Genomic DNA, 18,140 nt, shown 5'->3' on the forward strand with positions numbered 1-18,140 from the left:
TTGACTACAAACAGCAGGTAGATGGGTAGATGTATAAATTCAACAGGCAGAGAGAATTACCAATAGATTTGAGTCATTTATAATATCTAGAAAGATGTGAGTGAGAATAGAATAAGAATGAGATGCTCAGGATTCAGTTCAACATTAGGCAATTTCCAGTCAAATAAATGCACACAAATACACACACACACACACACACTGGAAATGGACACAAACATACACACGCACACATCTGTGGGAGGGTTAATCAGAGAAAATCGCTGACACTAATCCATAGCCTACAGTATCTCACCCAGTACTAGCCTGTGTATTTGTGTAGGCAGTCTGAGTGTAAGTGTGTATATATGTGCATGCATTTGTATTTAAAGATCCCCTCCGGGTGAGTTTTAAGATATATTAATACTCCTCTCAGAATAGTAATGTGTGGTTGACATGTTTTTGCCACAAAAAAAATTAAATTACCATGTTAAAATCCTCCTTCTCCCTTACTGATAAGCCAGAATATATGAACATGGAGATATGTTTAAAAAGTTTAACTATTGGACACAAGATGTTTCCTCCTTCACTAAAAAGTCCTTTCTCATTGTTCACGCTCTGGAGGCTTTGAGTTTCCACATCACATTTGGGAAAAGTTGCTTATTGGACCATGACTGACTTCCAAACTCGTCTCAAATCATGCTTAGTAGTTACACACCGTAAATACAAATTATAAGATGGTCACAGAGAAACTTTACACTTTCAGCAGATGAATATGGAAACAGCCTTTTACTGTCACACTCTGCACATGTATCATTCTGCACAGTGAAGCTCGAACATCCAGCTAAAGCACCATTTCTGAGTGGAAAGTGGGGTTTTAAATTGGGTGTTTGAGCTTCATGAGGAATATAACATGTAAGTGTTGTTAGATTTGTCAGCTGTCTGTGTTTCATTGTGTGTGAGAGTCACTTTGAAGAGAGAGAGAGACAGAGAGACAGAGAGAGAGAGAGACTCCCTGTGCAAAAACATAAAGTCATCGCTGCATTACACACTTTCAACACTAGGGGCTGCTGTGCAATATTTCTTATGGAGGGAAGCTCATGTAAAAGTGAAGATTTTACTGTGAAATATAAACAGCAACCTGTAAAGTTCTAAATATGACACAATATATTAAATTTAGTCTCTGATCAAATCCTTTTTTTTTGGTAGTTTGAACTCATCAGCAGGTGAACATGATCAGTGCTTTGAAGAGGAAGAGTGATTGTGTTTCTTACTGTAAAGAGGTCCTGAACAGCTGTGTCATCATCACTCTCCTACTCAGTGTACCCATTAAATGAAATATGATCACCATAGAAACACTGAAGGACAATTTTATCAATAAAAACAAACTATAAACCATATGAATTTTTAAAAAGTTCTATACTTATTTTCCAGCTGTCATATAAAGACTTTAAAGTGTTTTTGCATTTAAACAAAGCTACAAAGTCAGTTATTTGTCACCATTAATGTAAAGAAGCTTATCTATAGTCAATAGTGCAAAACAGATAAAACCACCAACGTGGTCCACGAAGATGCCAAAGAACTTAATAAACTGGAATTAGATTTGATTTTCAAGGCTTAAAATGACATGAACGAAGGCAGCGAAATAGAGATTAGAAACAAAGCTGTGGACAAATAGACATAATATCTTGTATCCAGCAGTAATCTTATCTGTGGTATCAGTCAAAACCAGTAAATCCCACTATGAAATCACACGGTATCAGCGTTGTTTCAATGACCTTGTGATTTTCCAAGGAAAAACATACACAAGTATTTAGGGCCTTAGAAATGTTAACTAAAACCAGTGTGCAGTGTAGTTACATTCTTCTAGCTTGGTTTCAACAGCGTGTTTTAGTCATTTTGATTACTAATGATGCTTAGAAATGTTTTCTTCCCATTTAATTACAAGCTGAGATCAACTTGCTCTTGTTAATCTAATTCTTAACAATAAACCAAGCTTGTCAAAAATCTGACGACCCCATCAGCTGGCACCATTTCAAGTTAAAGACTAGACCACACGCTTCTCCATTTTCATCATGATGCAGCTCAAAAGTGGTTTTGATGGCAGTTAGCAATGAATTGAACCTATAAATTTAAAAGCCACACATCCCCGAACACCTCCATTAACTGTACCGCCCTCCAATTATCTGACATCTGCCCCTTGAGGAAAACAATACATTCATGAGCAGAAGGTAGTTTTTCGAGTGTCGAGAGAAATGAAGGACAAACTGTGAAAGAGACGTGATCAGATAAGTGTCCCGTCATATTGATTCAACACCATACGGTCAAAATGAGAAACAGGGAATAGAGAATGATAGTAGGGAGCTGAGGGCTTGGGTTAGCAATGAAACATAATCAGGTATAACTAGAATTCTTCATTGTTTGATTTGATTTGATGTCTCTTTAAAAAGCTGATTAAATTAATGTAAGTCTATAAAAATGAATTTGAGATTAGATTAGATGAACTTTATTGTCTTGGGCTAAAAGTGCCAGGTGCAGCTTCACATATACAACAATACAGATAAGCACAGAAAAACAAAACATACACGACAACACAAAATCACAAAAAGTGCTTCAAATTGTAGCTTATTGCTCAGAATAATATAAGATCATGTGATGTACGGCACAAGAAAGGAACAGATTAAAAACAATAAAATGGATAAAACTATATGACAATCTAAGAGCAGGGGGTAATAAGTACGAGTTAAAATGGGTCAACAAAAAAAAACAAGGGAAAAAAGATAAAAGATGAGGATAGAAAAATAAAATAAATCTGCCACCATCAACTTTACTTTGAAGTAGTGTCCATAAAATAATACTGAGACTATTTTATTTATTAATTTAGAAAGGTTCGCTGAGCCTTGAATACGGTTTCTACCAACAACCCCTGAATCAATGTCATTCACAACCGGCCGATACCACTCCGACACTGAGAGAACCTCAATCTATAATCGATCAACTCTACCTCACCCAGACTTTCCCAGTAAACTGATCACCTTATCACCTCATTTCCAAAACCCGGCCGAGTAAAGAGCGAGGAGGGTTGTTGCCACTTTCCCACTATAGAAATTTTTCCGTCAACCCAAAGCAATGTGATCCCCCCCCTTATCTATTTCTGTACCGCAGCCATCGGATTGCTCTCCATTGAAGTTTTATTGATCCGCCCTGTGTGCCGCACTGAAAAAAACGGGTGTGATCAATACTCTGAGCCTGCATCCTTGATCCTCCAGCCTCAGCTACCTCATAATGTTAAAAAAGGAAATAGGCCTTTTCAATTACCTCCCTTATCAGTTTGATAGCACAGTTACTATTCAGCTATTCGACTAATTATATACAAGGCTCCAGGGTGATCTGTGATGGTGACAAAATGTTCAAATATTTGAGAAACAAGATGACAGTGAAGTTCATGTGACTTTTTTTAAATTATATAATACTCTTCGGTACACCTGGTATTAAAGTGACAATACATTACACTGAATTCATGGTCAATAAAATGCAAGCTCTGTCAATTTAACACACTCTCGGACTTTGCTGCTACAGTCTCCCTTTGTCTGGCACAGCAGGTTGGTTAAATTAACAAACTGTATATAGATTTTACTGTGTGACTCACATTACTGCATCACTTTGCTGATTTTATGGCTCTTTTTTCCACACCTGCAGCTACTATTTTGAATTCACCATTATCCTGTAGTTTCCAATTGTGGCTGCAGTTTGTAAGAGACTCATTTTATAATTTAGGCAGGTAGAACTAGCTGACAGACATTACAGGCCATGTTAAGCTAAGCTAGGCTGCTATATGGGATCTCTCTGTTTGTCTGAGCTTGAGCTAGCTGGATGAAGCAGAGTTAGGAGATCTTTTAACTTGTTTGACACATTTTCTTTTCTTAAGAACGTGTTCAAACTGTAAATATTGCACTCATACATGGTTGCAATCGGAAAGATGTGATCTGTAAAGCAAACAGTCATTAAAGCTGAACCACTGACGCTTACTGTCTTGACCACCATGCCACTTCACAAGACAAGGCCGCTAATGATAGTACGTGTTACAAATAGAGTAGACCTGAGGTAATTAATCACTAATAGGCTATACACTGTAGGAGGTATCAATAAACAACAGTCGGTGACTCACTTTGGTTCACAGGAGTAGAGACATTGGATGACAGGTAGGAAAAGGTTACTAATGATGTTTATTGTTTCATCTGAAGGTATTTACTCTGTTTAACAATTGTGTTGAAAATGTGCTGTGTCATTTTCTGCTGACTGCTGCTGCTCCTGCTCCTGCTTAGCACTTGCCTCCAGCACAGTAATAATCTATCCCGTGATTTTCTATTTCCTCCAGTTTGTGTACCTGCATGTGTGTGTGTGTGTGTGTGTGTGTCCAGTGTGTGTGTGTGTGTGTGCACTCACGCTGTGTGTTTGATCCCATCAGGCCCTTACCTGGCAGATGATTGAATAAATCCTTATTCAGCTTTTATTGTACTTTCAACCTGGACTCTGAGCCCTGAATCCACACATCACATAGACAAATACAGGCAGGCACACACACACACACACACACATACATACACACACACAATCAAACACAAACACACACAAGTTTGCACAGCTACCCTTATTGTAATTCCAACTTCCATTCATTGTGGACGACCTAACCCAAACTATAACCAATACATGCCTAACCCTTACCTTAACCCAACCTCAATTCACACACACACACACACACACACATACATACACACACACACAATCAGGCCCAACACTGCAGGTCCACAGCTCCCTGAGCAGCCACCATGATGATTTCACACATAGTTCAGCTTTGATGCAATGCAGATGAATTAAATGTCAACTAAGCACAAGTCACTACTGTCAATCATCCTAAAACAGGAAATAGATTTGCATGTAAATATTGGTCTTTTTTAATCAACAGAAGCATTAGCTATAAATTTGCTCAACATAAATTTGGCGGTTTTCGACAAAAATACCTCAAATATAGATAAAGTGTAATATTTGGGTATTTCCATAATAAGAAAGTCAGAGTTAGTGAGGCTGTTTGTTCTATTAGTACTTTAAACTTAAGTCAGCATTATAAAGCTTTTTTTTCAAGTAACCTAACCTGCAGTAATAAGCCAACATTTAATCAGTGAATGTATTTTTAGATGGAGCAGTAATTATTAATGCACAGCCAGCGTGGAAGAAACAAACACAGACAAGCCGCACATTCAGGGACTTCCATTGTTCATTGCTCATTTAACTCAGATGCAAATAAGTTCATGAACTCGGCTAATACTGTGTAATGTAAATCAGCTTTTAGGACAAACACATACATAATATCTGGTCTCATGTCACAATATTAGTATTAATATCTCCATGATGAAAGTACTGGAGGTAACACTGTAGATGCACTCACTGATGTTTATACTTCACTCATCATTTGTGACTCATCACTTCTCGTCGCAGGTGAAGCATAAATACCCGTCAGCATCCTCACTAACAAGATGTTAATTCAGGATAAGAGGGCCACACTGTACTGACCTTTGACCTCGGAGGAGAAGTTGGCGGAGTGACGAGTTATAAACAGCTGGAGTTGCTGAGCAAGGTCGCAGCAGTTGAGGTCGACGTCCCAGGATCGAATTCCTGCCAGGAAGGAAGATAAAGATTGCAACATTAAACAAAGTGAAGGACAGAAATTGGAAAACCTGAGTGAAAACTGTTGGACAACTAATCTGATGAACCTGGGGCACATTTAGCATGCAAAGTTTGTGATGTTTCTCTCTTTCGCTTTAATGAACTCGAGGTGACCTTTCACCAGATGTTGCTGCAGTATTTCACCTTCCTCACACCAGAGTGGGAAATTAGCAGCAGCCACCAACCACCTGCCGGTAATATATGAAAGTGGCAGGTAGATTTCAGACACATCATTTACTATTGAGTATCTGGTGAGTAGATGTTCACATTATAAAAGTTAATTTCCCATCCTGCCTCCCACGTTCTCCTCCTCCCAACTCTGGTTTTAACTCTGGGTTGCAGCCAAAATCACCGAACAGAGACGTTTCCTGGTTTGAAATGTCATGAAGCTGAAAGCACCAAATGCATTCTTCACTTCAGTATTATTAACCTCAATTAAAACTGATGTCACATTTTATCATATACCTATAAGTATATGATTTGTATTTTGACAGACAACAATTCTTATATATTACATTACATTACCTTGAGCATCAAAATTACATTTATTTTCATTTTTACATAATAAAAGTATCTGACTGCATGTTTTGCTTTTTCCTTAACTGAAAAAAAGATTAAAATAGTTTTAAATCTCAAAATCTGTGGATAACTCTTTTGGAAGAACAATTAAGGTGCATCTGGCCAATAAGCACGTGCGTGATTACTTACGCGTGTTTGGACAACAACAGAGGAATGTGGCACAGAGGAATAAGATTTATCAGGCTTTGAATGCTCAGTACTGGTAAGTAGATCATTTAATTAATTTAATGAATTGTTGTTTTGGCTCTGCACATCAGATTTGTTAACAAACAGGAAATGATATAAAATGGCCAGCCTTATCTTTTAAAGTAAAAGTAAAAGGCACTAAAGGCATATGTTCACTGGAGTTGAGTGGCTCAGTAGAAGTGACTCAGTAATGAACTGATCAGCATCTCACTCTCACGCTCAGCGGCTTTATCAGATCCTTCTGAGCCGCTGCCGCAGTGAGTCAAACTTCAGAGTGAACTTGTGTCAGATCTCGTCCAGCAGGATAGAAACTAATGCACGCACCTCTCTCATCTTCTCCACTTGAGGATTCCTTCAACGAGGGCAAGAAATTAGATTATTCTAATTTTTCAAATCCATACCCCTGTGCTGAAATCTCCTCTTTCACCAAAAAAAAAAAAAGACTTAGAAGCTCTTGTTTTGACCTTAACTGAGGAGAAAATGTTCTCTCACTGCAGGCTGCAGTCAATCCCAAGAAAGGCTGTGTCACTGTTAACAAGGTTTTGTTAGCATTCACTGGTGATTGTCTTTCTTTGCACTACCTGATGCATCGAAATTAGTCTCATGTCATCACTTTCACATCCCAATCCTCACAGTAAAAGATTTTTATCATCTATAGGTTTTACTGGAGGACCAAATTACCTTGGATATGTGCATCTGAACCTGCTCATCTTGCACCAGTCAACAAGTTAATAAAGTAAATTAATAAAGTAAGTTAAAACTGACACACTGTTTAGAGACAAGAGAGCATCCATCAAAGGTTACACTATGTTTACATGCATGAAGAATTCAAATCTTACATTTATTACACCTGACTTGTAAACATAATGACAGTCTAGTGCTGAAATAACAAGTCAATTAATTGGTTAGTTGATCAACAGAAAATTAATCTGTAGCTATTTTTTACACTCAATTAATCATTAAAGTAATTTTTCAAGCAAGAAGGAAAAACATTTAATGGTTATAGCTTCTCAAATGTGAGAATATGCTGCTTTTCTTCATCTGTTTTACATCATTGAAAATAAATAGCTTTGTGTTTTTGACAAATTCTTATGGATGTGTTGTCCATTCCCTGACATTTAACAGCTAAATGAATTCACAACCACCAGATTATTCAATAATGAAAATATCTATTAGTTGAAGCAATGTAATATTAAAATCAGCTCATGTTCCAATAATGAAAAGCCTGATTAGACTGATTTCATAAATGTCAGTATCTGCTCTAAATCACAGAATGACCCAGACAGTATTATATGCACATGTTACGATGACCTTGTTATCCACTGCATTGGAGACACTCCCAGATACTTCCTACTGGAAACTTAGGAAGCAGATGCATGTGCTGCTCTTTGTCAAATCAACCACTTGCTCCTGATTCTTGAAGTCTCCTTCCTTGTGAAACCAAAACATCCTGCTCTCTTGTGATAAAAAGGTCAAATCTCATCTTTGTGCAGTGTCAATTAATTGGTTAGTTGTGCAAGTTTGTTTTCAAGTGCTAAAGGGGTTCATTGCTGCCTCTTGTGTCCTGTAGCAAATCAACACCCAAGATAACCATGGCTCTCAATATATCTGTAATTGTAGCCAGTGTTTTGTGCCTTTTGGCCTCAGGGAGGCAGTAATTAGCCCGTTAATACTCAGTAACCTACTTGTACAAGCAATACAAAACAAAAGGAGGCTGAGATGTTCCCAAATGGGGCAAACATTAGGTGGACTCAAATATTCTGTGATTTGCTTTGCTTGTGGCGACTATAAACTAATTCAGGTTATTGAATCTTGCAACTAAGTCCTCAACTAGTAAAGCTGTGTGACTCAACATCCTGAGCATTACAGCGATCCACCTGAGGCTGCAGCCAAAATCGTTTTAGTATCCTATCGTCATCCTCTGTCTTCTTGTAAGGTGACTTTAAAATGTTCCCTTCACAGAGGAGAGTGGCGGAAATGGCGAGCTTGATTTATGTCGGCCACAAAGGATTCAAATAAATTCTGTCATATTTTAACCGAGACATGACAAAGATATGACTGTTTCATAGCTACTGAGCATAAAGGATAGATGAATGGCAGAACGGATGATTGTACTTTTCGCCTTGGACTCCGTCGTCGTCAACATTAATCAAGCTGACCACATCCATCGCTCTCTGTGAAGGACCAAACTGCACGGTTTACCACCTCTGAAGCCTACATGGAGACCACAGTTTGTTATTCAAAAGATAGATTTTGATGTAGTGTCACTTTAAAAAGGCACACCTGACTAAAGAGTTGTGAAATGTTAATAATATGTCATCAGCTGATAGTTCATCGGTTACTAAATGAGTCATTTAACTGCTCAGTGTGTCAAATAGTTCATCATTTCCAATTTTAAAAAGGTTGCAGCCGAAAGATTATGGCTGCTTAATGCTGCAGAACGTCCAAAGTAGACATATAGAGCAGAAAGTGTGAAGACACTGTTTCAAAGTTACATCTAATAAAGATTTAGAGTTTGGAGATCATCAGGTCGGGTACAGCGAGTCTTCACACCGTCTGAAGTGAGAGGGTGAGAGGGGAGCTAAGCACTAAGCTCAGTGTCAGAATCACTGAGCACAATCACATCTTTTATACTTCGCTGCCTCCTGGTTGGTTTCAGATACGCTACGCCCCAAAAAAAGGTGTTAGGGCCTAGATGTCCTCCGCAGCTCCTCAGGGGGAAACACTGCATCACCAGCTCAGGACGTGTTTGTGAGGTTTGAGTCGCTGCTTTTCTCGGTAACAGTGATTTTCTTTTCCAGGAACAATAAAGTGTGCTAGGAATTTGTTACAAGGACACTATGAGAAAACACACACACAGTACTACACACACAAACACACACACACACAGACAATGCAAGAACTGGACCTCAAAGTCAGTACATGCAGGTAAAGACAACAGACTGAGCATATCTATCACTTTATATATTGTATATTTATAGATATGCACAAAATGTATGGACTGTACTTATATAGCGCCTTTCTAGTCTGTGCGACCACTCAAAGCGCTTTACATGACATGTCATATTACCCTTTCACACACATTCATACACTGATGGCAGGGGCTACCACGCAGGGTGCCAACCTGCTCATCAGAGGAATCTAACCATTCATTCACATTCATACACCGTTGGCACAGCAACGGGAGCAATTTGGGGTTAAGTGTCTTGCCCAAGGACACATCGACATGTGGACTGGAGAAGCCGGGAATCGAACCACCAATCTTCCAATTGGAGGACGACCGCTCTACCTCCTGCCCACAGCCGCCAAAAACAGCCTATCACTCAATGCATTCATGCAATATAGCAATTTTCAGTGAGGTGATCATCTGAAAGGCAATGGAGCAACATAATAAAACACATTTTAAGATATTCATGTTCTCTAGCTGTAGTGATTATTGTAGGGCTTCAACTAACAGTTATTTTCATTATTGGTTAATCTATTATTTTCTTAATTAATTGATTAGTTGTTTTATAATAAATTGTGAGAAAATGTCAATCAATGCCCAAAATGCAACCGAAAGTTTACTGTCATGAAGGAGTAAAGAAACCAGAAAATATTAACTTTTTATATTTTATAAGCTGGAAGGAGAAAATTTTACCATTTTCCCCCAGAAAATCCTAATTAATTTTCTGTCAGCTAACTAATTTATTAATCAACTAGCTCCAGATTATTCTTCAGATTTTCAGAATGCTCCCAAAAAACAAGTTTAAGAAGAAAAAGTAGAACTAAAGAACATTTGTGCAGCAGAATATCTGTGGTCCCATCAGACTCAAGTGAGGACTACAGTATATTAACCCTGAGCTATGATTTTCAGTGTGAACCCTTCACCTAGGGGGGGGGGGGGGCGAACAGTGAGTCTTGTGTTATAGGTGTGAGAGACTAAACTCTGTGTTTTCTGTGGCCTGCGGCTCAGGTTAGCCCAAGGCTTAAAAAGTGAAGGAATCTGTGTGTTTCTTGCCTCTGTGTATAGCATCAGTTCCTGCATCACAAGTGTTCAGAATAGCATAAGAGACCCCAGCGGACCCTATTAAACCTGCATTCTGGCAGTGTTCGCTCTCACTTCATGTTTTCTGATATTCCTCACCGTACACGAGCCAACGGTAAAGTCTGTTTTATTTGTATAGCTCAATAACACAAATGTGCCTCAGTGGGATTCACAGTCTGTACAAGCAATATAACATCCTCTATACTTTCATACACTATTTATAACAACTGACACCAGGTATGTAATTATTAATCCAGACTGTGCAACACTTAATTTTGCTCAATAGAAAATGAACTGATTGAATAATTTAATAATAAATTAATCAACATTTATCAAAGAAATATTCACAGACTTAAGACTTCTTTCCTTTTTTTTTTTTTTTGGTTTTGAAGTTTTGATCTCACAGAATCAGTAATTTGTCCTCATCTTGGGCTCCGGGAAACTGTAGTGCACATTTTACAGTTTTATTTTGGAGGCCAAACAATTGAAATAAAAAGAATTGCGAAATGAATGTATAATGAGAATAATAATAAGTTGCACAAGTCAAAATCCAAAGATGTTTGGCCTTGGTCTTGACTACAACACTGCAGTGATGTTGACTTGTTGCAGGCCTATAAAAAGGCCCCTGCAGCTAACGTGTAATGAGAGTCTGTGGAAGGTCGTTCACACGGAGTCACACTTATAACTGACCTGCACAAAATAATCGATGCTATAATCAGCTGAGGGGGAGTGATACCGAGCTGGCCACAGAGGAGCAGAGCTGTCAAGCCTCTAGCAGCGCTAAGAGGAGGTCAGAGGGAACGGATGGGGTTGCTATGGCGCCGGACTGGCATCTAAAAGTGCGATTGATCATCTGGACTGAGAGCAGCTTTAAGAGCAGCAACGGCACAGTGGAAAAATGCTGACCAGCGTAGCCCTGAGTCGGCACACAGCAACATCTTTCAAAACTGCCAAACAAATCTGTTTACATCTCAAAACTTCAGACAGCCAGCACCGACTCAAACGACCGCAGCCTGCTGCAATTTCTCAAGAGGAGGAGCAGCGTTTTAACTCCGACAGCACTGACATATTCAGCTGAGTAATGATGCCGGAGTGAGTGAGACAAAATCCAGCAGGAGACAAAAAAAAAAGTGTCTTTTCTTATTTATGATAATGTGTGAAGTTGTCATGCTCTGGTTACTGAGAACAGCATGCATGTTTTTGTTTGTTAACTTAGGTTAGCTTGTGGGTGCATGACACCCATCAAAGGATACACACACACACACCCACGCATGCACACACGCACGCACACACACACACACACACACACACACACACACACACACACACACACGCCTGCTTTAAAATACAAACCTGCATAATTGATGCAAAGTAGGCAGAAACATTGTAGTGCAGGCTACACATAAAATGACTCATCCAGACATGCTGATTCAACAAATGCATGCATGTCTTTAATTAGCATTTATTGATTTTGTTGTATTGATTGGATTTACCTTTAAATAGAATATACTATTTTGGCTGAGACCTCAGAGGAGTGCTGCATGCCTAAAATGATGCTTTAATAAAGTAAAAGAAAAAGAAAAAAGAAAAAAAGGACCTGTTCTGCATCACTAACTTGACTGTGCAGTTTTAGAGTCACACCGTGGACATACACAGTGGGTGATTGGAGGATGCGTGCCGTCCCATGGTGCAATACTGCAGCAAATGACTCTTACCTATGGATACTATTAAATCATTGCGTCAATGCATTTCTCTCCTGTTGCCATGTTTAAATGCTTTACTTTACACTATAATAAATAAGTATGTATGATGGATGCAGAGCAGGCGGCTCGTCCCGTCACTTACCCCGCTCTATCTGCACCTTGGCGGCGTCCAGCTGGTGCTCCGTGCCGATCTCACCGATCACTATCAGCATGTAGTAGCAGCCCCGGTTGAAGGGGACTCCGCGTCGCCGTCCTCCTGCACCTCCTCGGCGGTACCGTAGTCGCTCCTCGGACCCCGGCGGCGGCGCGCTGAAACCCTCGTCTTCCTCTACCACCGGGAGCGCACCTCGCACCGAGATCTCCATGGCAACAACCCCTGGAGCCGACGCCGGTGCTGACTCCATCGCCATGACAACTACCGGTGCGAGATGAGGAGGATGCTAAGAGGGGAGAGGGGTGGAGGAGGGAGGGGGGGGATTAGAGGAGGTGATGGAGGGAGGGAGGGGGGAGTAGAGGGGTGGGGAGAGGAGTGACAGGACATAACCTGTTAAACATTACAAAAGTTTTATTTCCGGCGGAGCTTTCAAAATAAGAGCGTTTTGGAGACTTTACCTCTTCTGAACATGAAAACAAAATTATAATAAAAGTTGTTTTTTGTTTGGTTAAGTCTGAATATAATCACAACGACACTGAGATTGGAAAAGCCCTCCAAGCTCCCACTTCAATGCACGAATTTGTTAACTAGTCAAGGTTCTTTGTTACAGGCTATATAGGCCTATTTAACATACAAATAAACTGGAGGGGTGTTGGTTTCCTGAACTGCAGATTGGTGAATGTTTTTGGATATTAAGTTATTTAAAAAAGCAGATATACACAGACTCGTTTTAAAATGTTTAACTGCAGTGTCAGAAGACTCAGAGCTATAACTTATTAACCCATTTAAAAAGAAGTAAATTCATGGTTGGATTCAGCCAGGCCTTTCAGCACCATATTTGGTGACCTGCACTGTTTGAAGAAGTAGCTAGTAGAAGTTCATGGCTTCTACCGGTAATCTGGATAAGTGCCGCGTTATCCAATTAGAATAAAATAAAAGTTATTTGGGGGACAAGGGCTTCTGTGCCCAGGGGGGCAGAGGCCCCTTTGGGTACTAATGCACCCTTGGAAGTAGTCAGAGCACCAGACCCTACCTCAGGGTCTGGCGAAGAACCGTTCCTGAATCGTAGACGATGACGTAATCAGAGCCTGCAGGGAGCAGCATGAACACATCCTTTTTATGAAGGGAAAATCATGTAGTGCAAGTTTTTGTTCTGTTTTCAAAGTGAACTTGCCTTCCAATTTATTTAGCACACAATCTACTGCTGCTTTGAATGCTTTGGACGGTTGCTGTACTTCCGTGGCCGCCATGTTGGATGGAAACATATCTACGGTCGTCATCACCTTGAGCCCGCCTCTCCGTTCTGTGATTGGTTCCCTATCTCAGGTGAAGTTTTTATGTTGGTGGCCATGCTAACTTTCTGAGCTAAGTGGAATCTCGCTGGAATGAGAGCATTTAAAAAAGAATCCTACTACATAAAAGTATTAATTTTAAAAATTGTGCTGATTTTTTATAAATTAGCACTTTAGTAAATTTAGCTGGTAATAGTTATTCAATCTTATTTAAATAAGATTTTAAATACAGGATTTTCGCTTGTAATTAACTATCTTTACATTGTGGGTCACATAGTGCACCTTAGCAAAACTTAGGATATGACTTTGTGATCTTGTAAATGAAAGATTTTAATTTGTAGTAAAGTATTTTTTTTTTAGAATAAACCACTTTAAAAGACAACTGTGAGATCCACATTATACCTTTGATGCCACTCAATAAATAAATGAATTGCAACACTTTTATTTTATTAGATGGGGACGTTTATCCCCTGCCAAGTTCATGCTTCATGAGGCCTCCTTCTCTTGTAAAATAATTACCTTACCACCAATGAAGCATTAATCTTACCTTAGAGTAGCTGGTGTGTTTCCAAGTGTGCCAATACATCTTGTTTTTAGTACTCTCTCCTGTCCAGCTTTTGTCTTGGCAGTGGTCTTGGGACAAGGTAAAGTAAAGACTCTATTTGTGTCTTTTTGGTCTCCTCATTTTCTTCTAACATGATATTCTGTGACGGTGTTTCTTGGCTGCTTTACAGGTGATTCTTCTGCCATTTCTGTAGGTAAGATGTCACTACTTCAGCCGCCAAAACAGACAATAACATGGAGCCTTAAATTAAGAGACATTACATCTTGTCATTTCTTCCACTGTAGGTTAAACTGCTTCTTACTGCATTTTCAAGACCAGCTGGGGAACTTAACCCACACATTAATGTAGCGCTCTGTGCTAAGTGCAGTGTGAAAAGCTTTTCTACTAACCTAACTTTACAAGTATGTCTTAAAACAGCAGTCAGGTGCCCAAATGAACATTGAAACAGGTTATTCTAGCATGTTATAATTCCTCCTGTGCTTACCAACCCTCAGAGGATCCCTTCATATTGTAAGGCATTTACAGTGTAAGTGATGGGGGCGGCCTCCATTACTTACAAGCCTCCTTCTGTGCAACAATGTATTTAAACGTTACAAACGAAACGAAGTTAATATGAAGCTTCAGTCATCCGAATGAGTCAAATTAAGTAGATATCTGTCATTTCAATGCCAAAGTGCCTCTTTTTGTTACCATACTGTACATCCACCACAGCTCAACAGGGAAACACTAAGAGGGAATTTGATTTGTTAAAAAGTAAATGTAAATGTGGCAGATTACCACTTGACATGACTAATTTAGGCAGCTGAAACCTCATATAAACTTCAGATAAACTTTCATTTGTGCACTAAATCACTGTGTGGACACACTGTGGATTTTGGTCCCCATCACTCACATTGAGAGCATGTTTAAAAGGGATCTTTTAATATGCAGTATGAACAGGAGGAATGATTACAGCGAGGAAAACCTCCTTCAGTGGTCATACGAGCACCTGACTGTTGTTTTAAGTAGACTTGAAAAATTGTAAATCTGCCCTTTTAGACTATAAACAACCTAAAATAGACACACACTTTGCCTTGCTTAGTTCACAATAGACTTTGTTCTTCATTTTCAGAAACCCAAAGTTGAATATCTGATCTAGTGCTCATGTTAAAATGTAGTTTAATTGGAAGATAGTTTGTTATGTCCAGTTTTGTCATAACAGTGCAGAAATTACAGTACATTTATATCCTTCTAGCATCCAGCAAGTAGCTACCATCCTGTTATGCTTTCGGCAGTTGGATGATAACAATGATCTGTGGCACTGAAATGATTTCCACTGTTTTCCAGCACAATTTAAAACAGTCAAGATTAGCAGCATTTCTAAATAAGCAAGGATAAGACCATGCCACACATCAATCAGACACTGCTGCTCCCTCTCAATCTTCATTAAGGATTCAGATTGTGTGTGAATGTAGTCTTTTAATGCTGTGAATGTGGAGGACTCATGGAGGAAACAATCTGTGGAAAACTAAAGGATTATTTCTGCAGAGTTCAAATGTTCTTTTTGTGCTCACACATATCAAGACACACTGATAAAGACAGACACAGAACACAGACCAGCCTTAAAATAGCCTCTTTCTTCTCAGAGAAATGTTCCTCATTCAAATTTTCTCCTGGTTAACCTTGAGCTTGGCACATTCCTGCGTGTAGCAGAGGGCGTCTCAGCATAAACTGTCAGCACCACACTGAGGGGATAATAAGGAGGTCCACACCAACTTCTGTTTAACCTCACAAGTCGAGTTGAACCTGACGTTCTCTGCATAAAGGAGCACAATGTACACAATGAAACAGATGGTAAAAAAATTGTAAATATTTAGCAATTCCCTTAATTCATGCTGCTGTATTCTTAGTTGGAACATTCAAATACCATCACCAGGCTAATTATAGTCTCTCATCAAAACATTCCTCTTTGTGAATAAAGCTACAGAAAAATTGTTAAAATGACAATAAAACAAAGCTCCATTGGTAAGTATGTCACTTAATCAATTAGTATATATATAATGCTTCAATCAGCTGTGTTTCTAAGAGACAAAATCAGTGACAAATTGTGTGTAACAGTTATACAATCTATAGTAAAAGCCTACAGTAGCAGTGTGTAGATACACTACATCATATGGGTTTGTGTGCTGCAGGTTTCTCTGACAGTGAGTCAGCACTTCACTCCACACCTACACCACAGCCGGACTTCCCTCTAGTGGTAATATCTGAGACCTCCAGCTTCATCACAAGTTCGTACACAATGTACAGTTAGCAACAATAAATGTGCAGGTCATGGTTAAGAACATTGTCCTCTTTCTGCTGCGTTTCTGTTCGACTTTCAGAGAAAAGAAAAACAGGCAAAGCAAATGTGTAATTAAAGTGTAAACCCCCTCCTCCTCCCCTGAGGTGAAGTAGTTGCAAATATTCCAGTCACTGTTTTAGAGTTCAGCTCAGGCCTAAGGTCACACATCTGGGCACTCCAAAAATACACCAAGTGCCTATTTAAGGAAACTGAATATTGATATTTATCTCAAGGAATGTCTGACTTCAATCCTAAAGTCTGACTCATCCTGATCATTTTCTGTCAGGGATCCTTTTTGGTCACAATGCTGTCTAGATTACAGTATTCAGACCTGGCTCCTATAAATAGACCTCTATGTCACCACCTGCTGGACAAAAATAGTTAAAAATACATTTCTTAGTTCAAACTGAACTCATCCAATACAGTATGACTCTTACTTTTAAAAATGACTTTACATATATATTTATTATTAAAAAAATACTATATTTTTAATATATATAATTATGCAACACAACAATAAAATAAATTAAATCAATGAAAACAATAAGAAAGATGTATAAGCTAATATAGAAATGTCAGGTATATAATTATGCTTAAAATGATCAAATAAAAAAACTATAATAGTGTGTTTCAGTGTGTTTATTTAGTGGTGAACTCATGCACTGTACCAGGGTCATGATGAATTTGGTGAAACTCAATGGAGGGGTGTCCTGTTATCTCCAGTGGTTGGGGAGGGGGGGATCACTGTGTGTCTGGTTTGGTTTGATTTGGGAACCTTTGTTGCATGTTATGGCCCCCTTCTGTCTGTCCCTGTGCTATCGGCTATCAAATGAAAGCAAAACTACAAAAAGAAAGCATAAAAGTACATAAATAAGTTAATAGGATTCAACCATCGTTAACATTATTGTGTGTTGTGCTGTTAGGAGGAACACAGAGCATCGGCAGAGCATCCTCCCTCATCTTGTGCATTTTGATCAAGTTCATCTACATCCGCTGTGGTACGAGGGTCTGAAAATGAGCTGATAGCTGTTCTTTTATTGTAAAAAACTGAGGCTGTCAGTAATGGCTTCATCTTCCACAGACTATAAAACAACTGTAAAATATTAGCAGTTTGCAGGGTGTAGACTTTACTAGCCCAGTGGGAGGATTGAACACTGCAAAATTAAATGGCATTTGAAGCTTAATGATCATATTTATGTCATAGGAAGAGACAATCAATGCTAACGGTTATGACTGATCTTAAAATTGAGATCAGGAAGGCTTGAAAGTGTAAAATAAATCACACACAAAGCCAGACTGCTGCTTGGTTTGTTAAAGGAAGCCCAGGTGTTGGTAATGAGGTTCTTAGGTGAATACAAAACTAAAGATAAATCACTGTGATGTGCCCTTTCCCTCTCCTCTCTCTCTCCTTCTCCCCCTCTCAGCAAAAACATCTATTTTTCTTTTCTGTGGCATCCTTGTGCCTCGGGCGATAATAAAACGCAATCAATTGTTGCATGTTTGTATGTCCTGACTGAAAATCTGATCTGTGAGAGGCCACGGTTTGTTTCGATAAGAGTCTCTGTAATTTCAGGGTTGCAGGGAAACGTGGCACAGGCACAGCTCCTTCCTCTA

This window comes from Scomber japonicus, chromosome 5, assembly GCF_027409825.1.
Source record: "Scomber japonicus isolate fScoJap1 chromosome 5, fScoJap1.pri, whole genome shotgun sequence".
Classification (NCBI taxonomy): Eukaryota; Metazoa; Chordata; class Actinopteri; order Scombriformes; family Scombridae; genus Scomber; species Scomber japonicus.